General features: G+C 39.0%; 1 non-coding gene across 1 annotated transcript; it reads right to left on the bottom strand.

Moving 5' to 3' along the window:
* Positions 1-1,042: 1,042 nt before the first annotated feature.
* LOC112799002 (small nucleolar RNA R71) lies at positions 1,043-1,150 on the bottom strand. The gene has a single exon (XR_003200593.1). It is a non-coding gene; the product is annotated as a small nucleolar RNA R71 (small nucleolar RNA).
* Between the last annotated feature and the right edge of the window lie 23,785 nt (positions 1,151-24,935).

The following is a 24,935-nucleotide window of genomic DNA, read 5'->3' as shown; positions in this document are numbered from 1 at the left end:
ATGATTGAATCATATCTTTTCTTGTTAGTCAAGTTTTTAATTTTCAAATCAAATCTTTTTCAAATTGTTTTCAAAACATATCTTTTAAAAATGTTTTCAAATCATATCTTCTCAATCACATTTTTTTAATCAATCATATCTTTTTAATCACATCTTTTTCAAATTAAGCTTTCAATCAAACCTTTTTGATTTCCAATTTCAAAATCTTTTTCAAAAATCACTTTATTTCTTTTCCACTTTCATTTTCGAAAATTAAGTATTGTTTTTCAAAATTGTTTTCAAATTTTCTACTTAATTTTCGAAAATCACTTCCCTCCTTCTCATATCCTTCTATTTATGGACTAACACTATCCTTTAATGTAAAACTCGAACTCCATTCTCTTTGATAAGTTCGAATTTTACACTTCTGTCTTCTACTCTTCTTTTCCTCTGACACCTAAAGGAATCTCTATACTGTGACATAGAGGATTCCACATTTTCTTGTTCCCTTCTCTTTCTTATGAGCAGGAGCAAAGACAAAGGCATTCTTGTTGAGGCTGATCCTAAACCTGAAAGGACCTTGAAAAGAAAGCTAAGAGAAGCCAAGGCACAACTCTCTTTAGAGCACTTGGACGAATTCTTCAAGGAAGAAGAACAAATGGCAGCCGCAAACAACAACAATGCCAACAATGCAAGGAAGGTGCTTGGTGACTTTACTGCACCTACTCCCGACTTCTATGGGAGAAGCATCTCTATCCCTGCCATTGGAGCAAACAACTTTGAGCTTAAGCCTCAATTAGTTTCTCTAATGCAACAGAATTGCAAGTTCCATGGACTTCCAATGGAAGATCCTCATCAGTTTTTAGCTGAATTCTTGCAAATCTGTGACACAGTCAAGACTAATGGGGTAGACCCTGAGGTCTATAGACTGATGCTATTCCCTTTTGCTGTAAGAGACAGGGCTAGAACATGGTTGGACTCTCAACCTAAAGAAAGCCTGGACTCTTGGGAAAAGCTAGTCAATGCCTTCCTGGCAAAGTTCTTTCCACCTCAAAAATTGAGTAAGCTTAGAGTGGAAGTCCAAACCTTCAGACAGAAGGAAGGAGAATCCCTCTATGAAGCTTGGGAAAGATACAAACAATTGATCAGAAAGTGTCCCACTGATATGCTTTCTGAATGGAGCATCATAGGTATTTTCTATGATGGTCTCTCTGAACTGTCCAAGATGTCTTTGGATAGCTCTTCTGGAGGATCTCTTCATTTGAAGAAGACGCCTACTGAAGCTCAAGAACTGATTGAAATGGTTGCAAATAACCAATTCATGTACACTTCTGAAAGGAATCCTGTGAACAATGGGACTAGTCAGAAGAAAGGAGTTCTTGAGATTGACACTCTGAATGCCATATTAGCTCAGAACAAAATATTGACTCAACAAGTCAATATGATTTCTCAAAGTCTGTCTGGAATGCAAAATGCACCAAGCAGTACTAAAGAAGCTTCATCTGAGGAAGAAGCTTATGATCCTGAGAACCCTTCAATGGAAGAGGTGAATTACATGGGAGAACCCTATGGAAACACCTATAACCCTTCATGGAGGAATCATCCAAATCTTTCATGGAAGGATCAACAGAGACCTCAACAAGGTTTCAATAACAATAATGGTGGGAGGAACAGGTTTAGCAACAGCAAGCCTTTCCCATCATCTTCTCAGCAACAGACAGAGAGTTCTAAGCAGAGTACCTCTGACTTAGCAACCATGGTCTCTGATCTAATCAAAACCACTCAAAGTTTCATGACTGAAACTAGGTCCTCCATTAGGAATTTGGAAGGACAAGTGGGTCAGCTGAGCAAGAAAATTACTGAACTTCCTCCAAGCACTCTCCCAAGCAATACTGAAGAAAATCCAAAAGGAGAATGCAAGGCCCTTAATATGGCCGAATTCTGGGAGGAAGAAGAGGCAGTGAACGCCACTGAGGAAGACCTCAATGGACGTCCACTGACCTCCACTGAGTTCCCCAATGAGGAACCTTGGGAATCTGAGGCTCAAACTGAGACCATAGAGATTCCATTAGACTTACTTCTGCCTTTCATGAGCTCTGATGAGTATTCATCCTCTGAAGAGGATGAGTATGTCACTGAAGAGCAAGTTGCTAAATACCTTGGAGCAATCATGAAGCTAAATGACAAGTTATTTGGAAATGAGACTTGGGAGGATGAACCCCCTCTGCTCACCAAAGAACTGGATAACTTGTCTAGGCAGCAATTGCCTCAAAAGAGGCAGGATCCTGGGAAGTTTTCTATACCTTGTACCATAGGCACCATGACCTTCAAGAAGGCCTTGTGTGACTTAGGGTCAAGTGTGAACCTCATGCCCCTCTCTGTAATGGAGAAATTAGGGATCTTTGAGGTACAAGCTGCAAAAATCTCACTAGAGATGGCAGACAACTCAAGAAAACAAGCTTATGGACTTGTAGAGGATGTTTTGGTGAAGATTGAAGACCATTACATCCCTGCTGATTTCATAGTCCTAGAGACTGGGAAGTGCATGGATGAATCCATCATCCTTGGCAGACCCTTCCTAGCCACAGCAAAGGCTGTGATTGATGTTGATAGAGGAGAGTTGATCATTCAAGTGAATGAAGAATCCTTGGTGTTTAAGGCCCAAGGATATCCCTCTGTCTTCATGGAGAGGAAGCATGAAGAGCTTCTCTCAAAACAGAGCCAAACTGAGCCCCCACAGTCAAACTCTAAGTTTGGTGTTGGGAGGCCACAACCAAACTCTAAGTTTGGTGTTGAACCCCCACATTCAAACTCTAAGTTTGGTGTTGGGAGGTTCCAACACGGTTCTGAGCATTTCTGAGGCTCCATGAGAGTCCTCTGTCAAGCTAATGACATTAAAGAAGCGCTTGTTGGGAGGCAACCCAATGTTTTATAATTAATTATTTTCTTTTGTTGTTCTATCTTTTTTGTAGGTTGATGATCATAAGAAGTCACAAAAACAATGAAAAAAGCAAAAACAGAATGAAAAACAGGAAGAAAAACAGCACACCCTGGAGGAAGATGCTGCTGGCGTTTAAACGCCAGTCAGCCTAGCAGTTGGGCGTTTAACGCCCAGTCTGGCACCCTTCTGGGCGTTTAACGCCAGAAAGGGGCACCAGACTGGCGTTAAACGCCAGTAAAGGGCAAGAACCTGGCGTTAAACGCCAGGAATGGGCACCAGCCCGGCGTTTAACGCCAGAAATAGCTCAAAACGTGGATTTTGATGCCATTTGGTGCAAGGATGCCTTTTCCTTGACACTACAGGATCTGTGGACCCCACAGGACCCTACCATCACTCTCTCTCTTCTTCCCCCATTCACCAATCACCTCAACACCTCTTCCCCAAAAACCCCTCACCTATCAAATCCTACCCTTCTCTTCACCACTCACATCCATCCTTCATAAATCCCCACCAACCTCACCCTTCAAATTCAAACCACTTTCCCTCCCAAACCCACCCATAATGGCCGAACCATTCACCCCCCTCTCTCCTATATATACCCCTCTTCAACCCTTCATTTTCACACAACCTAAACACCACTTCTCCCCCTCTTTGGCCGAATTCACCACCATCTCCCTCTTCCTCATTTCTTCTTCTTCTACTCTCTTCTTTCTTCTTTTGCTCGAGGACGAGCAAACATTTTAAGTTTGGTGTGGTAAAAGCGTTGCTTTTTCGTTTTTCCATAACCATTATGGCATCCAAGGCCGGAGAAACCTCTAAAAAGAGGAAAGGGAAGGCAAAGGCTTCCACCTCCGAGTCATGGGAGATGGATAGATTCCTCTCAAGGGTGCATCAAGACCATTTCTATGAAGTTGTGGCCTTGAAGAAGGTGATCCCCGAGGTACCCTTTTCACTCAAAAAGGGTGAATATCCGGAGATCCGCCATGAGATCCGAAGAAGAGGTTGGGAAGTTCTTACCAACCCCATTCAACAAGTCGGAATCTTGATGGTTCAAGAGTTCTATGCCAATGCATGGATCACCAAGAACCATGACCAAAGTGTGAACCCGAATCCAAAGAATTATCTTACTATGGTTCGGGAGAAATACTTGGATTTTAGTCCGGAGAGTGTGAGGGTGGCGTTCAACTTGCCTATGATGCAAGGAGATGAGCATCCTTACACTAGAAGGGTCAACTTTGATCAAAGGTTGGACCAAGTCCTCACAGTCATATGTGAAGAGGGCGCACAATGGAAGCAAGATTCAAGAGGAAAGCCGGTCCAATTGAGAAGGCATGACCTCAAGCCCGTGGCTAGAGGATGGTTAGAGTTCATACAACGCTCAATCATTCCCACTAGCAACCGGTCCGAAGTTACCCTAGACCGGGCTATCAGGATCCATAGCATCATGATTGGAGAAGAAATAGAGGTTCATGAGGTTATAGCCCAAGAACTCTATAAAGTGGCGGACAAGACCTCCACCTTGGCAAGGTTAGCCTTCCCTCATCTCATTTGTCACCTCTGTTATTCAGTTGGAGTTGACATAGAGGATGACATCCCCATTGATGAGGACAAACCCATCACCAAGAAAAGGATGGAGTACACAAGAGATCCTACTCATCATGAGATCCCTGAGATTCCTCAAGGGATGAACTTTCCTCCACAAAACTATTGGGAGCAACTAAACACCTCCCTAGGAGAGTTGAGTTCCAATATGGGACAATTAAGGGTGGAGCACCAAGAACACTCCATCATCCTTCATGAGATTAGAGAAGATCAAAGAATCATGAGGGAGGAGCAACAAAGACAAGGAAGAGACATTGAGGAGCTCAAGCACTCCATAGGATCTTCAAGAGCAAGAAAGAGCCGCCATCACTAAGGTGTACCCGTTCTTTGATTTCCTTGTTATTTGTTCTTCTGTTTTTTCGAATTTTATGCTTATGTTTATCCATGTTTGTGTCTTATGATCATTAGTGTCTTAGTGTCTATGCCTTAAAGTTATGAATGTCCTATGAATCCATCACCTTTCTTAAATAAAAATGTGCTTAATTGAAAAAGGAAGAATTGCATGAATTTTGAATTTTATAATAGTTTAATTATTTTGATGTGGTGGTAATACCTTTGTTCTCTGAATGTATGCTTAAACAGTGCATATATATCTTGAATTTGTGGTTCATGAATGTTGGCTCTTGAAAGAATGATGAAAAAGGAAACATGTTACTGAGGATCTGAAAAATCAATAAAATGATTGTTGAAGCAAGAAAAAGCATTTTCAAAAAAAAAAAAACCGAAAAAAAAGAGAAAAAAAGGAAACGAGAAAAAAAACATATTAGAAATAAGAGTTGTGATCCAAGGCAAATAAGAGTGTGCTTAAGAACCCTGGACACCTCTAATTGGGGACTTTAGCAAAGCTGAGTCACAATCTGAAAAGGTTCACCCAATTATGTGTCTGTGGCATGTATGTATCCGGTGGTAATACTGGAAGACAGAGTGCTTTGGGCCACAGCCAAGACTCAATAAATAGCTATGTTCAAGAATCATCATATCTTACTAAGAGAATCATTAGCACTATCTGGACTCTGAGTTCCTAAAGAAGCCAATCATTCTGAATTTCAAGGGATAGATTGAGATGCCAAAACTGTTCAGAGGCAAAAAGTTAAAAACCCCGCTCATCTAATTAATACTGATCTTCACAGATGTTTTTGGAATTCATTGCATATTCTCTTCTTTTTGTCTTATTTGATTTTCAGTTGCTTGGGGACAAGCAACAATTTAAGTTTGGTGTTGTGATGAGCGGATAATTTGTATACTTTTTGGCATTGTTTTTAGTATGTTTTTGATATAATCTAGTTAGTTTTTAGTATATTTTTATTAGTTTTTAGTTAGAATTCACTTTTCTGGACTTTACTATGAGTTTGTGTGTTTTTCTGTGATTTCAGGTATTTTCTGGCTGAAATTGAGGGACCTGAGCAAAAATCTGATTCAGAGACCAAAAAGGACTGCAGATGCTGTTGGATTCTGACCTCCCTGCACTCGAAGCGGATTTTCTGGAGCTACAGAAGCCCAATTGGCGCGCTCTCAACGGCGTTGGAAAGTAGACATCCTGGGCTTTCCAGCAATATATGATAGTCCATACTTTGCCCAAGATTTGATGGCCCAACCCGGCGTTCAAAGTCACCTCAAGAAATCCCAGCGTTAAACGCTGGAACTGGCACCCAAATGGGAGTTAAACGCCCAAACTGGCACCAAAGCTGGCGTTTAACTCCAAGAAGAGTCTCTACACGAAATTTGCTTCATTGCTCAGCCCAAGCACACACCAAGTGGGCCCGGAAGAGGATTTTTATGTCATTTACTCATTTCTGTACACCTTAGGCTACTAGTTTCTTATACGTAGGACCTTTTACTATTGTATTAGAGAGCTTTTGATCACTTTTAGATCTTAAGTAGACTTTGGTAGCTATCTTCATTGTATGCTATCTTAGTTCCTTGGGAGGCTGGCCATTCGGCCATGCCTAGACCTTATGCTTATGTATTTTCAACGGTGGAGTTTCTACACACCATAGATTAAGGTGTGGAGCTCTGCTGTACCTCGAGTATTAATGCAATTACTATTGTTCTTCCATTCAATTCCGCTTGTTCTTTATCCAAGATATCACTTGTTCTTCAACTTGATGAAGGTGATGATTGACGCCCATCACCATTCTCACTCATGAACAAAGTGACTGACAACCACTCTTGTTCTACTAGCATTCGAGGCTCTAGTGAATATCTCTTGGATTCCTGATTGCACGATGCATGGTTGATCGCCTGACAACCGAGTGCTCGCCTGACAAACGAGCCAACCATTCCGTGAGATCAGAGTCTTCGTGGTATAGGCAAGAACTGATGGCGGCATTCAAGAGAATCCGGAAGGTCTAACCTTGTCTGTGGTATTCTGAGTAGGATTCAATGACTGAATGACTGTGACGTGCTTCAAACCTGTAACTTACTGGGCGTTAGTGACAGACGCAAAAGAATCACTGGATTCTATTCCAGTAGGGGAGGGAACCACACCGGTGATTGGCAGCACTGTGACAGAGTGTGTGCATTAGCTTTCACTGCGAGGATGGGAGGTAGCTGCTGACAACAGTGAGACCCTACACGAGTTTGCCATGGAAAGGAGGAAGAAGGATTGGATGAAGGCAGTAGGAAAGCAGAGAGATGGAAGGGAAGGCATCTTCATACGCTTATCTGAAGTTCCTACCAATGAATTACATAAGTATCTCTATCTTTACCTTTATGTTATTTTCGTTCATCATCATTATCATTTGAGTTTGCCTGACTAAGATTTACAAGATGACCATAGCTTGCTTCAATACTAACAATCTCCGTGGGATCGACCCTTACTCACGTAAGGTTTATTACTTGGACGACCCAGTGTACTTGCTGGTTAGTTGTGCGAAGTTGTGTAATGCCATGGTATTGAGCCACCAAGTTCTTGGAGCCATTACCGGGGATTATGAGAGTTGTGAAAAAGTATAGTTCACAATTTCGCGCACCAGGTACACATGTACGCTGGACAGAAACGACCCTTTGTGAATTAGGGATATGTGTACGCATACACTGCAGTTTGATCAGAAATGGCTAAAGCTGCAGAATTTCAGTTTTATATACCGAACTTCTGACACACATAACTTTTACGTTTTAAATCATTTTTCATTCATTTTTCAAATGGCGTAAACTTCACGGACCTAATTTTCATATGAAATAAATTTGAAACAATTTGGGGGTCCAGAAGCCAAGTTATGGCTTGCCGAAGATCGGCTAAAAATTAATTTTACACAAAAACTTCAAACCTCAAGTTTCATTAAAAATCAATCCCAATCCTCACCTTCTATACATGTATTCAGCACCCCAACAACAATTACAACACCACATCCATCACATGTTACCATATACAACCATTCCTTAATTTTAGACAACCATATGCATAAATTTCCCAATAATGTCAACAAAAATCATCAATAGACCACCATCCATTCCTATTCATTCATATCACCATCATCAACTCCTCGTCTAACAACCTAGTATCATCATAAACAATAATCATCCAGCCAAAAACTTGATCAATAACAACAAGATCATCAAAAAGCACTAAGCATTCAACATACTCATGCATTCTAACCTATCCTATGGTCATCTAGCCGAAGTTTTCACAAAATATTATATATTAAATACGATAAACCTAAATCATACCCAACACACAAGATCAATGAATTAACTATGATTCTAGGATTCTCACCTTATTTAAGCATCAATAAAGCAAGATTAAGCGTTTCCCTCAAGCTAATCCGAGCTTAAACACCAGAATTAAACAATTTTTAACAAAATTGCTAATAATTTTCAAAATTTGGAAGGAAACAATTGGAACATAGAAGTGGTTTCCTTACCTAATTATTGACTAGGTTTTATAGAGCTCGATTCTACGGTCGTGTGGCCACAAATGGTGCGATGATCGGAGCTTGGAGCGAAAAGTTATGTGGATTTGAACGGAAATCATGGGTTTGTGAATTTCGGAGGGTGTTCTTCCTCCCCTTTAAGTTCCCAGAGTGAAAATGAAAGGTTTAAGGGAAGGAAAACTGAATTTTTGGCCTTTTATGTGTTGGGCTTTGGACTCGGTTCAGGCTAGGTTCATCGGTTTGGCTCGTTCGGCCTAATTTTCGGCTAAATTCTTTAAAATTAGTGTCAAAATTCTGGTTTTAATTTGCTCTATCTAATTAAACTATAAAATTTACATTTCTAATTTCTTTTATTAAAAATTAATTTATTGATTATTATTCGCTAGTTTTGTTGGGTTTACATCCTACCCACCTAATTAAGAATTTTGCCCTCAAAATTCAGATTTAATTACCTGAAAAGTGGTGTGGGTAGTCCTTCCGCACATCTGGTTCGAGTTTCTAGGTATGTTTTCCACTTCCATCTCCACTCTCAGCATCCTCTACTAACTTAACTTCTCCTCTGCATTGCTGCTTGACAATGGTATCTTATTATATATTCTAAACGCAACTAATTGAGGTGTTAGCTCTTCCCTCAGTTGCACTGGTTCATGTTCTAATACGTGATTGGCACTAGAAGTGTACTCCTAAAATTGAGACGTGAAAAACGTCGTACTGGTTCAAAAGATGTGGGGATAGAGTTACCCGATATGCCACTGGCTCAATTCTCTTCAAAATCCGAAAAAGTCCGTCCTTACCATTAATTCAAGTTCTAAAACACTTCGGCTTTAACCACTTAGTCTTGATTTACTCATCGACTCCGGCTTGTTGAAATAACCTTCATGAATATAGGATCCCTTCTTCAAACTTGAAAAGTTTTCTCTTTAGATCCGCATAACTCTTTTGTCGGCTTTTCGTAGTGCGAATCTTAATTTGAATTTGCGTAGCTTTTCTCCATTGTCTCGGCTATCAAATTCAGGAACTAAAATGTTCGATGCTCTGGTTTTTTATCAATACAGAGGCATTTAGTGCACCGTGAAGCCTCACCTTCTCCCTGATGTATAGTCTCGTTAAGATCCCCGATAAATAGTTTGCTCCGATGGACGGAATGGACTTGGTCACTTGATCCACGATTACCTAACAGCATCACCTTTTGTCTTAGACCTCAAAAATCCATTATGAAATTAATAGCTATCCTTCCTCACTTTCAGTGCAGAACCTTCAATGGTTGCAGGTTTCCGAATGGCTTCTGGTGGTCACTCTTTATTTTCTCATGCGTCAAACACGCAATCACATGCATCGCCACTTCGTTCTTCATTTCTAGCAACTCAAAAATATCTTCTTCGGTCATCCAAGTAATACTCAGAAACTTCCTGCTTAGGCATCCGTCACCGCTTCCCAATGTTGTATTCGGACACATCCTAAACCCCTTTGATAATGCATCGCAATAATTCTGAGTAGTTAATTAAGTTTGGGTATCATGACTACTGGCACTGAGGTTAATCCTTCTCTCGAGATTTGAAAGCTCTCTTCGAATGCAAGCATCCATACAGATGGTGCATTCTAGCACGTTAACTTACTCATAGGCATTACAGTCGGCAAGAATTTAAAGCTCCAAAATTCTTCTTGATGGTACACACGCTTACATATTTCATCTTCTGCGTCCAAAAGTCTTTCTCTAAGCAATCAATGTCTCACTGGTTACAGTTAGGATTCATACATGACACTAATATAGGCTCGAGTTGATTTTCAAAAAGACATTAAGCTCAAAGACGAATGAACAATACGATCGGTGTTCGTGAGAAATCAAAAAGAAAATCTTGTATACGGTCGAACAGAGTCATACCGAAATAATAGAATGCACAAGAAGAAGAACCTAGGTGCATCTCAAGAAAAGAGTTCAAATCAAGGACCTTTGGTAAAAAGAATAGATAGAGTCAAAGAAGTCTCAGCTGATTTTGAAGAACACGGTTTGCGAATAAGAGCAACTTTACTCATATCGAGCTCCCAAGATTCAAGGATTACGTGATTATACCAAGACAAGCTCAGGCTCATACTGGAAGAATCAAGATTCATGTGCATAAGAGTAAAACTGGAAAGATGGTCAAGTCATTTAAGAAGAAAGATTAGGTCGAATCACAAAGATCCGTTGGCACACTCCTTTTCGCATAAAGTCTCCTGCCATTATCTTCCTTCTTCACTGGCATAACTAGCGCTTCTCACAGGGAAATACTTAGTTGGACAATTCTCTCTTCTAGTACTCCCTTCAACTCAATCTTAAGTTCAACTGATTATAATGGTGTCTTTGCTTGTGGTGCAATCAACACTGATCCAACTTTCGACACTAAGTCTATCGCAAACTCACTTTTTCTCTAGGATGGAAATTTTGGTATACCTTCAAGAATTGTCTCGAAAACTCTCTCGTATAGGGATTTGGCCTCACCTTCACTCGTCTTTTAAACAATTAGCAACTAAAGGTCAAATTTTCTCTATTCCTCTTTCTCGCAGTTTACCGTCACTGGATTTCAAACAATAACTCCGCATAGCTCTTAACACTTCCGATTCCTTAGATATAATCCAACCTACTTCCACAGTGTCACTTTGATTCTTAACCTTCAAGAACTCAGCCACTCATTTAAGTTTAACTGAATATCGCTCTGTCTCAAAAACTAGAAGTCATTGTTCAATCATTCGTTTAGAAACCACGATTATCACAACATATCGCGCATTACAATAGAATGCTATATACTAATATCATGCAAGGCAGTTAAAAAAAATCCAGCGACTAGTTTACCATTACCTTGGGTTCGAGAAACAAACTTGATTATGTCCCGGCTCCTCCTATGTGGACAATCCCGAGATAGATGTCCTGGCTTTCCGCACTGGTAACATACGCCTAGTGCGGCCCGGCATGGTCTTTTTGGATGATACTTTTTGCATCTTGGACACTTTAAGTCTTCCGGTTGAGTACTAGTCTGCCTATCTAAATCCTGCCCCTGACGGTTGTCGTTTCTTTGGTCATTGTTCTGGTGTTGAGAATGTGAAGTGACATAACGACCCTTTTTGAAACTTTGGCACCAAAGTGTAATCTTTTTCTTTTTCTTTATGAAAGATTCCCAGCGGTCCCTTCTTTCCACCACAGTCCTTCTTAAGCTTTCTTCCTTTACTTGACCCATGTTAATTTGCTCCAGATAACTCACTATTTTCACTAGTAACACTGTACTCGAGACATTATTTCTGCCTTCATATTTATTTCCACCGTCGTTACCAACTCTAGCTTGTAATCCCATCTTATTCATCGCTTGGCTGGTTGTAGCAATAACTGCACCAATGGCAACAACAGCACTCGTTATCACAGTCACAATGCGAAATTGGTCAAACTACTTACCGATATGGTTACCTCATTAACTCTCCATCCTCGACCTCGATTACGCCCACGACTGCGCCCACGAGATGCAATTTGGTTTCTGTTCACACCAAACAAGTGATGTCAAGGTGATCAGTCTCAATATTGTAAGTCTAGTACTTCAAAGACCCAAATACATGCTCATGAGCATTCATCCAATATATCTCCATTAGATATCCTAATTATAATGTATAGACACTCAGAGTATACCCAGAAGCATAGTCAGTCAGTCCCTCAGGCTCTACAGGAACGAACTGCTCTGATACCATAATGTAACACCCTACCACACAGAGTTTTACGCTTAAGTCATAAAATAGAGGTGGTGTAGTATTATGACCTCTAAGTTAAAATATATATACATATTATAACAGAAGGAATATAATATACGAGGAGCCTTGAAGAATAGGTAAAACAAAATCGCAAAATTAAAAGCGCAACGATTAGAAACAACATGACTTGCGTATGAAGAAACTACGGTTCAGAAACATATACATACATAAAGTAAGAACAGAGAGTTAAGAGTACATAATAACAAACTCCTAACTCAGCCTATGAAGCTAAGGCTGGCCGGAGAATATTTACATACATATAAACTTAACCCAAAACCATAAATACATATATAATAAATCTTGGTTCTCCATAAACCTTTAAGAGGTGCTAAATAAAACAAGTTATCAGGAGAGTTCTATACATATGATCACATATAAAAATTATACATCAAAATAAAGCCCCAAAATTTACTTTGTTGTAGAACTTCAGATGCCTAGCAAGGTAACTTTCGACTTGCATCTGAAAACACAGAATATTCGTATGGAATGAGAATCGGGTGTTCTTAGCATGGTAAAGGTGCCACGTACATAAGATATAAGGTCCTGAGATTGCCAAAGGCAATCCTAGAATGCCGACACTCTGATTATAAAACTTAAAGAACTAAAACAGAAACCATGAATCAGGGTGGTTCTCTAAGGCTTTCTAAACTTAACTAATTCCTTAAATCTAACTAAAACTTAAGTAGAACCCTAAATCTCTCTGCCTTTCCTCCGTTCCTCCATCTTCAGTGAAACTACAAAGACAAACAAGCAGACAATAGCAAGCACAGGTAGAATAGAAGTAATACACATAGCAAATATAACAAACAGCATATTAAAATCACTTAGGCGATCCCAATTAATGCACAAGTAAGCAATTCAAATAATATGCATATGATGCATGCCTGTCCTATGGCTGATGAGTCTCATCTTTCGGTTATCAAGCTAACCCGACAAGTCCAACTACTAAACCCTGGATTGTCCACCGACGCGCATCCCCAAGAGTCTATGCATATCTTTTTCTAATATACATAAAATTTCTCAATGGGGGTTAACCTTCCCAGGAATTTATAAGTGCCCGGTCACCTCTTATGTCGTAGGGTCAACAGAGTATCAAGTCTCAACCTAGAACCCGTGGTGTCAAGCCAAGGTATTTTACCCAGAGAAACTCGTATCTCAGATAATCATTTCACATTCATTCATAAACATTTCATAATCATTTATTATGGCCATAACATCACTTATATATCATATAATTACACTTTTATACATAACTCATCATAACCTGGAGTAAGTGGGGTGAAACTACAACTCTTGCGTCTACCCGGGGAGCCTCTATACTAACCAACTTGGAGCAAGTAGGGCGAAACTACAACCCTAACCTCCGACCATCCTGCTGGGGGCAATTTTACAATACCAGGATGAACACAAGAGGGGGATCCTCACCTTCCACCATCCCCTGTGGTCGCACTTTCGAGAAAGAGTACTCAGATGTAATATTTATTTCTTTCTTTGACCAGTTTCATAATTTAAGTAGTATATATATATATGCACCCTACCTCCTCATACCTAAATCATTAGTTCTCAAACTTTCTTCATCTCCAAGTTACCATCTATTCCTAGCTTCATCTCATTACTAGGAATACTACTAAGATCTATGGTTAAAAGAATGAAAATAGAGGTTTAAAGGTTTGAAATTTTAGCTTCAAAACACAAAAATACATTTTTATTGAAACAGGAGCCACGCGTATGCGTGGGAGTACAATTTAGCCCATTTCGCGTATGCATAGCCTTGTCCGTGTACGCATGTACGCTGGACAGAAACGACCCTTTGCGAATGAGGGGTATGCGTATGCATACATTGCAGTTTGATCAGAAATGGCTAAATCTGCAGAATTTTAGTTTTATATACCGAACTTCCGACACACATAACTTTTTTGTTTCAAAATATTTTTCATCCAATTTTTGAATGGCGTAAACTTCACGGACTCAATTTTCATATGAAATAAATTTGAAACAATTTAGGGGTCCAAAAATCATGTTATAGCTCGCCGAAGTTTGGCTAAAAATTAATTTTACACAAAAATTTCAAACCTCAAGTTTCATTAAAAGCCAAACCCAGTCCCAACCTTCAATACATATATTCAGCACCCCAACACCAATTACAACACCACATCCATCACATGTTACCATATACAATGATTCCTCAATTTTAGACAACCATATGCATAAATTTCCCAATAATGTCAACAAAAATAATCAATATACCACCTTCCATTCCTATCCATTCATATCACCATCATCAACTCCTCACCTAACAACCTAGTATCATCGTAAACAATAATCATCCAGCCAAAAACTCAATCAATAACAACAAGATCATCAAAAGCAATAAGAAAAGACTAGAGTTATTGGAATTCAAATTGATTAGCAAAGATAACAATTATCAATCACAATGAATTTGATAACTCAAGTGTTACTAATTACTCAACCAAAGCCAAAAGGGAAGAAAATCTACTCGAATGAAAATAATTTGGATAAATCGAAAACATCCATAACATAAATAAAATAAAACAATCTTATATCTGAAATACCTCAAATTATATTAAATAGAATATTCAAATCTAACATGGAAAAGTTCATAAATTAAATTGAAAAAATAAATAAAAGAAACATTGAACCTGTGATAAAGAAGAAATAATCCTAAATCCTAAATCTAAGAGAAATCCAAATTCCTAAAACCTAAGAGAGAGGAGAGAACCTCTCTCTCTAAAAACTACATCTAAATTATGAAAAGTAAATTATGAGTTGTTTCCCTTCATTCCTCCACTTTGCAGTCTTTAAACTGTGTATTTTGAGCTTGAAACTGGGCCGGAAATTGCCCAGAAATTGCTGGGGGCGAAATCTGCCACGCTGATTTTCATCACTGCGATGCATCCACTTGGAGCATGCGTTCACGTCACTTAGCTGTACGTCCACTATGGCAAATTATATATCAAATCAAAGCTCCGGATGTTATCTTTTTAATGCAACTAAAACCGCATCATTTGAACCTCTGTAGCTCAAGTTATGATCGTTTGAGTGCGAAGAGGTCAGGCTGACAGCTTTGGCAATTCCTTCAGTTTCTTGTATTCCTTCCACTTTTGCATGCTTCCTTTCCATCCTCTGAGCCATTCCTACCCTATAAACTCTGAAATCACTTAACAAACATATCAAGGAATCGAATGGTAATAAGAGATGATTAAAATACACAAATTAAAGACTCTAGGAAGCAAGTTTTTAATTATAGAATAAATTCTGGGAAGGAATTGTAAAATCATGCAAATAGTATGAATAAGTGTGCAAAGACTTGATAAAAACCACTCAATTGAGCACAAGATAAAGCATAAAATAGTGGTTTATCAATTTCCCCACACTTAAACATTAGCATGTCCTCATGTTAAGCTCAAGAGAAGCTATAAAAGAGTGAAGAGGAATGGTAGAATATATGAAATGCAACCTATCTATATGAATGTAACTAAATGTAAAATGTTTTTACCTACTTGGTTAAAAGTAAATAAATTTTTCAAGAACAAATATGAACTGGATTTGACTAATTTGAATCACAAAATAAAGTACAAGTAAACTTGCAGGAGAAAATAGCTCATGAAAGCCGGGAACAAGGAATCGAGCATCGAACCCTCATTAGAAGTGTATGCACTCTAATCGCTCAGGTGTTTAAGGTTCGATTCTTTCAATTCTTTACTAACCTTGCTTTCTAAGACTTGCTCTTCTTCTACCAATCAACAGAAATTTAATGCACAAATACACAAATCAAGAGGTCTTTTAAGGGTTGTAATGTGGTTAGGGTCAAGGTAGGATTGTATTTGGCCAAGTGGACTAAAATCTGAATCCTTAATTAACTTAAACTTTTCCCACCTAACTTAAGACAATCCATGTAATCACAATACAAAACCTAACTATTCATTAACCATGTTTTCCACGTATTCATGCATCCGAATTTGAGTACAATTCATATGCATTACTTTCACCATTTACTTTGGGGCATTTTGTCCCATTTTTATTATTTGCTCTTTTTTTTTTCCTTCTTTTTTTATTTTATTTTATTTTTTCTAATTTTCTCGATGCATATGATTAAATTATTGAATGCATGAACATGTCCTAAATATTTCTTTCAAATTTTCATAAAGATATACAACACCCAATTCTTAAACCAAACGTTTCCAAACCCACTTTTCTCTACACTTAATTCGTGAGCACTCTCACTAGTCTAAGCTAACCAAGGATTCAAATTAGGGACATTATTGTTTTTCGCTTAGAGTTAATGATGTGTTAAAATAAACAACAAATGGGGTAAAATAGGCTCAAATTGGTTTGCAAAGAATAATGAAAGGGTAAGGCCATATGGGTATGTAAGCTAAGTGAAACAAGGCCTCAATCATATAAGTATATGCATACATTAAACCATAGAAATATAGAATTAAGCAAGATATAGATCACAATTTTAGAGAGAAAAACACACACCAAAAATAAAATATATTGGTTGGTAAAATGCAACCAATCAAACAGGCTCAAAATCTCACTGGTTTTGTGTGTTCGAGCTATAAACCATGTTCCAAAATAATATTTCTTCAAACAACTTTTTCAAAAAGTTTAATTCAAATTAGTGAAATGCTATAAAAAGTTTCTTGAAAAAGAAAATATTACTTCAACCAAGTGGTAAAATATGCACAAAATCAAACAAACATGCACAAGGAAAATAAACCATTGGTGTTGAGATAGAAGAGTAACTAACCCATGGAAGTCGATATCGACCTCCCCGCACTTAAAGATTGCACCATCCTCTATGCATGCAAAGCTGTGTAGGTGGGTAGGTTTCTCCAACTGACACTTTTCTCTAAAGATTGTGCAGATGGACTTGGTTGTCTCCCCATTAAGAAGTTTTTTCTCTTTTTCCTTCTTCGGTGGCCAGCCTGAAAGAAGAGAAAAAGAAGAACAGGAACCCAAAAACAATGATAGAAAACAAATAAAATATGAGTAGATAATGTCAAATAAAAAGGGTCTCAATTACATGGTAGCCACAACATGTAAGAGAGAAGACAGTAGGAGCAAACGGCATATCAATAGTGCAAAAATTGCAACAATGGGGAAGAGAGTGTGGGTAATGAAAGACAGTGTAAGTTCATGTCAATGCAAAAGGAATACAGGTATCATAAAAGATTGACATTGACAGAAAAATAATATCACCCAACATTGTAAAACAAGTCACTAAGCACCAAAATAATACCAGAAAAGATATAATAGTTGAATAAGAAAATTTAACACCAATGGAAAAATAATAAATTTAAAAAAATAAAAATATGCACAAAATTAAAATGCAAAGAATGAAATAAGCAAATAAATTAAGTAAAATAGAATTGAAGTGAAGTGGGATGAGAAGTTAAAGAGATAAAGTAAGAAAGAAAGAAGAAAGAAGAAAAGATAGAAGAAATTAGGATTAGAGAAGAAAAGATAAGATAATTGGCGCTGATCTGGATAAGTTGTGCGGCGCAGGTGACGCGGACGCGTGAGGGAGACAGTCGCGTGGTGTGCGATAAGGTCAGGTGACGCGGTCGCGTGGGTCATGCGATCGCGTGGCCTGATTTGTGCGATTGGCACGAGTGTAGCCTCGCGTTCGCGCAACTCTCTGTTTGAAACTCATTTTGCCAATTTTTAGGGTGACGCAGTCACGTGGTTGACGCGATCGCATGAATGGCCATACTTTGAAAAATGACGTGGACGCGTGAGGTATGCGTTCGCATGGTAGGGCTTGTGCTTCTAGCACGAGTCCAGCCCTACTCCATCAGAACTCTTTGCCATGCACCCATTTACGTCAATTTTACAGGACCACACGTTTGCGTAGGTGACGTGGACGCGTGAGGAGGTTATTTCACAAACGACGCTAACGCGTCAGCGACGCGGTCGCGTGGGCGTATTTGTGCCCGAGGCACGCCTTTAGCCACGCTTTCACGTGACTTTCTGTTCACTTTTCTTTTCTTCTTAATGCACTTGTGACGCGGACGCGTCAGCGACGCTTACGCATCGCATGCGCTTTTCTTTATGCAAAATGCTGAATGCAGTATGCAGATGCTGATGCAGATGTTATGAATAATTCCAGGTTCAATAAAATAAAATAAAACTCAAAAACAAACAACTAAATAAAATTATAATTGAAAAATGAACGATCATACCATGGTGGGTTGTCTCCCACCTAGCACTTTTAGTTATAGTCCTTAAGTTGGACATTTGATGAGCTCCCTGTTATGGCAGCTTGTGCTTGAACTCGTCTTGAAACTTCCACCAATGCTTGGACTTCCAATAAGCTCTATCAATACCAAGTAAATTCCTCAAGCTTTGATGGAGTTTTTCACAAGCTTTGAGCTCCCAAAATTGATCCTCATATATTCCCATATCCCAAATCTTGTTTCTACACCCATCTTCAAGTTGATCATCATTGTTCCAACCGGGTGGCAAGCAATTTGAATTCTTACTGAAGTGGCCAAACAACATCCTAGACCCATTCAATTGAGCTCCGCACTAACACTTGTACTCCAGTGCAGAATGTGGAACCTTAATGAACCTTGCCTGATAACTCCAACCACTAACCATCTTCCTCTTACTCTTAATGCCACAAAGAGCTCTAAGTTGACCATCCGATCCGTCTCCAGGAGCCCATATTCAAGTGGGAAAGCAAAGGATAAGGATAGGAATTTTGCCCACTTGAAAGTTGTGTTGGACGGTAATGGCCTTGGGAGAGGTGTTTCTAATGAATTTGTGAGCTCCACTTGATGCGCATGCATCATTGCCTATTTTTAGTATTTTCGTACAAATCTTGCCAATATATGAGTAATAGCATGAAAAATCTTTGCAAAAAACAAAATCTCAAGCATAGGTGAATTTTAGCTAATATACAGGTTAAATATGATAAAATAGATCACACTAAGTGAAGTTTTGATTTTGAGTATTATTAGCACACTTAGTATATAAAGATTATCTTGTATGTTACCTTGATGCACTTTGTTTGCTTGATTTCAGGCCAAAAGAAGCAAAGAAGAGCCACGTTAGTGGCTACGTTAGTGCTACTAACGTGGGTACTAACGTGGAAGGAAGGAAAGTTGGAACGTTAGTGGAAACGTTAGTGGAAATGTTAATGGCATCAACTTTGAAGAAGGAGCAGCGTTATTGGCAAAAGTGAGTGCCAATAATGCTAGCGAAGGGCAAGAAAACCCACGTTAGCTTCCACGTTAGTGGTGGACGAAATTGTGATCCTTAATTAATGGCTCCTTGGCATGTGCCAAGGAGAACTAATTTAACTAACTGATTACTTGCACAATTCCGTTCAACTAACCAGCAAGTGTACTGGGTCGTCCAAGTAATACCTTACGTGAGTAAGGGTCGAATCCACAGAGATTATTGGTTTGAAGCAATCAATATTTATTTTATTAATCTTAGTTAGGATGTCAATAGGATTATTTGGATTAAAAGTGAAATTACTAGATTTGATAAAAGAGGGAACAATGTTACTTTGATTTGCAGCACTGAGGAATATGTTGGAGTTTTGGAGATGCTTTGTCCTCTGACTTCAACTCTTTCTTGAAATCCTCTTCTCACACGCAAGTTCCTTCCATGGCAAGCTCTATGTAGGGTGTCACCGTTGTCAGTGGCTACTTCCCATCCTCGCAGTGAAAACTATGCTCACGCACTCTGTCACAGTACGGCTAATCACCGGTTGGTTCCCGCTCCTACTGGAATAGAATCACTCTTTTGCGTCTGTCACTAACGCCCAGCAGGTTAAAGTTTGAAGCACGTCACAGTCATTCAATCCCAGAATCCTACTCAGAATACCACAGACAAGGTTTAGACTTTCTGGATTCTCATGAATGCTGCCATCAATCCAGCTTATACCACGAAGATTCTGTTGGGGAATCTAAGAGATATTTATTCAATCTGATGTAGAACGGAGGTGGTTGTCAGGCACACGTTCATGGGTTGAGGAAGGTGATGAGTGTCACGGATCATCACCTTCTCCACAGTTAAGCGCGAATAAACATCTTAGATAAGAACAAGCGTGTTTGAATGGAAAACAAAGGAATTGTATTAAATCATCGAGACGCTGCAGAGCTCCTCACCCCCAACAATGGAGTTTAGAGACTCATGCCGTCACAAAGTATGTAATTCAGATCTGAAAGTGTCATGAGGTACAAGAAATGTCTGTAAAAGTTGTTTAAATAGTAAACTAGTACCCTAGGTTTACAGAAAATGAATAAACAAAGATAATTGGTGCAGAAATCCACTTCTGGGGCCCACTTGGTGTGTGCTGGGGCTGAGACTAAAGCTTTCCACGTGTGGAGGCCCTTCTTGGCGTCAAACTTCAGGTTATGACGTGTTTTGGGCGTTCAACTCCGGATAATGACGTTTTTCTGGCGTTTAACTCCAGACAGCAGCATGAACTTGGCGTTTAACGCCAAGTTACGTCGTCTATCCTCGCTCAAAGTATGGACTATTATATATTGCTGGAAAGCCCTGGATGTCTACTTTCCAACGCTGTTGAGAGCGCACCAATTGGACTCCGGTAGCTCCAGAAAATCCATTTCGAGTGCAGGGAGGTCAGGATCCAACAGCATCAGCAGTCCTTTTTCAGCCTAAGTCAGATTTTTGCTCAGCTCCCTCAATTTCAGCCAGAAAATACCTGAAATCACAGAAAAACACACAAACTCATAGTAAAGTCCAGAAATATGATTTTTTCCTAAAAACTAATAATATTCTACTGAAAATTAACTGAAACATGCTAAAATCTACATGAAATTACCCCCAAAAAGCGTATAAAATATCCGCTCATCACAACACCAAACTTAAACTGTTGCTTGTCCTCAAGCAACTAGATGAATAAAATAGGTTCTAACAGAAATAAAGAAATAATAATATTCTTGAGTTCTAAATGAGGCTCAGATTCTTATTAGATGAGCGGGGCTTGTAGCTTTTTGTCTCTGAATAGTTTTGGCATCTCCCTGTATCTTTAAATTTTCAGAATGATTGGCATCCTTAGGAACTCAGAATTCAGATAGTATTGTTGACTCTCCTAGTGCAGTATGTTGATTCTTGAACACAGTCATTTTATGAGTCTTGGCTGTGGCCCTAAGCACTTTGTTTTCCAGTATTACCACCGGATACATAAATGCCACAGACACATAACTGGGTGAACCTTCTCAGATTATGACTCAGCTTTGCTAGAGTCCCAGTCAGTGGTGTCCAGAGCTCCTAAGCACACTCTTTTGCTTTGGATCACGACTTTAACCATTCAGTCTCAAGCTTTTCACTTGGACCTTCATGACACAAGCACATGGTTAGGGACAGCTTGGTTTAGCCGCTTAGGCCTGGATTTTATTTCCTTGGGCCCTCCTATCCATTGATGCTCAAAGCCTTGGATCCCTTTTTTACTCTTGGCTAGTGCCCATGGCTTGTGAATATTGTGTTATTTTTTTTTTTGTTTTTTTTTTGCTTTTTTTTTGAACTGCTTTTTCTTGCTTCAAGAATCAATTTCATGATTTTTCAGATCATCAACAATATTTTTCGTGTTCCTCATTCTTTCAGGAGCCAATATTCATCAAATTCAAAGTACATATTATGCACTGTTCAAGCATTCATTCAGAGAACAAAAAGTATTGCCACCACATATAGTTAATTATAAATTTTATTATTAAGAACTCGAAAAATATAAATTACTTCTTTATTCTAAAAGAAAATCTACTACTTTATTCATGCCTAATGATGATGAGAAAAATAAATTATAGCTTAATTGGAAATAAAATCAAAATAGACATCCTAATTACTACTAAATATCTTCTAAGGTCAATTTCTAAAATAATACTATCACAGAGTTAAAGCTGGAATTAGAACTTAACAACCTGTATTTTGGGAAGTGGATGTTCCTCTAGTCTGTGGGGTGCCCTCAAGAATTAATTTCTGACGCTTCAGCTCCCTTAAGTTCACATCCTTGCTCTTCCTGTTCTCTTAGGTGCCATGGTCTTAATGAGTTTTAGCTCAGTGATCATGGCAAATCACACCAAACTTAGAGGTTTGCTTGTCCTCAAGCAAAAGAAAGGAAAGGAGAGGAGTAGAAGGAAAGGCATTGTCAAATAAAGATAAGATGAGTTGAAAAAGATTTGAAAAAGATTTTAAAAAGATAATTGAGTTTTTAGAACAAACTTAAAAGAGTTTGATTGGATTGAAAATTAATTTGTTTTTATGGATTAAGATACATGTGATAATTTTTGAAAAAGGGATTTTAGAAATTAGGATTTTTAGAACACTAATTTGATTTGAGGGATGATAATTTGAAACATGTTTATGCAAGAAAACATGAATTGAAACATAAAAAATTAGAAAATTTGTAAAGAGAGACGAATTTTACCTCCTCCCCACCATCCTGGCGTTAAACGCCCAAACGATGCATGTTTTGGGCGTTTAACGCCCAAATGCTGCTTCTCCTGGGCGTTCAACGCCCAGCTGATGCTTCTTTCTGGCGTTGAACGCCCAGATGGCTACCCTTACTGGCGTTGAACGCCCAGTGGGTGCTTCTTTTTGGCGTTCAACGCCCAAAATGTTTCTTACTGGCTTTTTCACGCCAGTGAGCTTCCAAATTTCCCTGTAACTCTGTGACTTCAACCAATTGCTATTTCACCTTTTGAAGATATTGTAGCATCTACCTGTAAAAAAAAAAAATCAATACGAATAAAATTAAATTTTGTGATTGGCTGGGTTGCCTCCCAGCAAGCGCTTCTTTAATGTCATTAGCTGGACTGAGTTTTAATCAAGTCTCAGTTTTGAGCATTCTTGCTCAAAATTGCCTTCAAGATAATGTTTGACTCTTTGTCCATTAACAATGAACTTTTTGTTAGAGTCATTATCCTGAAGCTCTATGTATCCATATGGTGATACGTTTGTAATGACATATGGACTTCTCCACCGGGATTTTAATTTCCCAGGGAATAATTTGAGCCTAGAATTGAATAGCAGAACTTTCTGCCCCGGCTCAAAGACTCTGGATGACAATTTCTTATCATGCCATCTTTTTGCTTTCTCTTTGTAAATCTTTGCATTTTCGAAAGCATTGAGTCTAAATTCCTCTAGCTCTGATTCGAGACTCTCAGCCATATTGACCTCTCTTACCAGAGAGTCAATAATATCAACATTCATGCAGTCATTTGGGGTGTCTGGATGTTGCATGGCTTTAACAACATTCAGCTTGAACTCTTCCTCATTGACTCTCAAGGTTACTTCCCCTTTTTGGACATCAATGAGGGTTCGGCCAGTTGCTAGGAAAGGTCTTCCTAGAATGAGAGTTGCACTCTTGTGCTCCTCCATTTCCAGCACCACAAAGTCAGTAGGAAAGGCAAATGGCCCAACCTTGACTATCATGTCCTCAATCACGCCTGATGGGTATTTAATGGAGCCATCAGCAAGTTGAAGACATATCCTGGTTGGTTTGATTTCTTCAGTTAAACCAAGCTTTCTGATAGTAGATGCAGGCATTAGGTTGATACTTGCTCCAAGATCACACAAAGCTTGTTTGGTGCAAGTGCCCTCTAATGTGCATGGTATCATAAAGCTCCCAGGATCTTTAAGCTTCTCAGGTAAGCTTTTCAGAATGACTGCACTGCATTCTTCAGTGAGGTAAACTTTTTCAGTTTCCCTCCAATCCTTCTTATGACTTAAGATCTCTTTCATGAACTTAGCATAAGAGGGTATTTGCTCAAGTGCTTCTGCAAACGGAATCTTTATTTCAAGAGTCCTGAGATAGTCTGCAAAGCGGGCAAATTGCTTATCCTGTTCCGCTTGGCGGAGTTTTTGAGGATAAGGCATTTTGGCTTTGTATTCCTCAACCTTAGTTGCTGCAGGTTTATTACCTACAGAAGTGGGTTGGGAAGCCTTTTTAGAAGGGTTGTTATCAGCACTTGTATGTGACTGATTCCCCACTGGTATTTGAATGCCAGTGGTGGGAGCTGGAGTGGCGTTAGACGCCCCTTCCTTGTTTGTTACTGGCGTTTGAACGCCAGAACCATGTTCCCCTTGGGCGTTCAACGCCGGATTCATGCTTGTTTCTGGCGTTGAATGCCAGGAATGAGCATGGTCTGGGCGTTCAACGCCAGCTTTGTCCCTTTCTGGGCTCGGACTGTCTTCAGGAGGATTTTGAGTATCCACTTGTTTATTTCTTGGTTTCCTGCTGCTTTGAAGTGAGGTATTTAATGTTTTCCCACTTCTTAATTGAACTGCTTGACATTCTTCTGTTATTTGTCTTGACAGTTGTTTTTCTGTCTGCTTTAATTGTACTTCCATGTTCCTGTTAGCCATTCTTGTTTCCTGTAATATTTCCTTGAATTCGGCTAGCTGTTGAGTTAGAAAGTCCAATTGCTGATTGAATTCATTAGCCTGATCCACTGGACTGAGTTCTGCAGTTACTGTTTTAGCTTCTTCTTTCATGAAAGATTCATTGCTTAAGTACAGATGTTGATTTCTGGCAACTGTATCAATAAGCTCTTGAGCCTCTTCAATGGTTTTTCTCATATGTATAGATCCACCAGCTGAGTGGTCTAGAGAAATCTGAGCTTTTTCTGTAAGCCCATAATAGAAGATGTCTAATTGCACCCATTCCGAAAACATTTCAGAGGGGCATTTTCTTAGCAACTCTCTGTATCTCTCCCAGGCATCATAAAGAGATTCAGTATCTCCTTGTTTGAAGCCTTGGATGCTTA

The sequence above is a fragment of the Arachis hypogaea genome, chromosome 4 (assembly GCF_003086295.3).
Source record: "Arachis hypogaea cultivar Tifrunner chromosome 4, arahy.Tifrunner.gnm2.J5K5, whole genome shotgun sequence".
Classification (NCBI taxonomy): Eukaryota; Viridiplantae; Streptophyta; class Magnoliopsida; order Fabales; family Fabaceae; genus Arachis; species Arachis hypogaea.
This window is presented reverse-complemented; position numbering and strand designations above follow the sequence as displayed.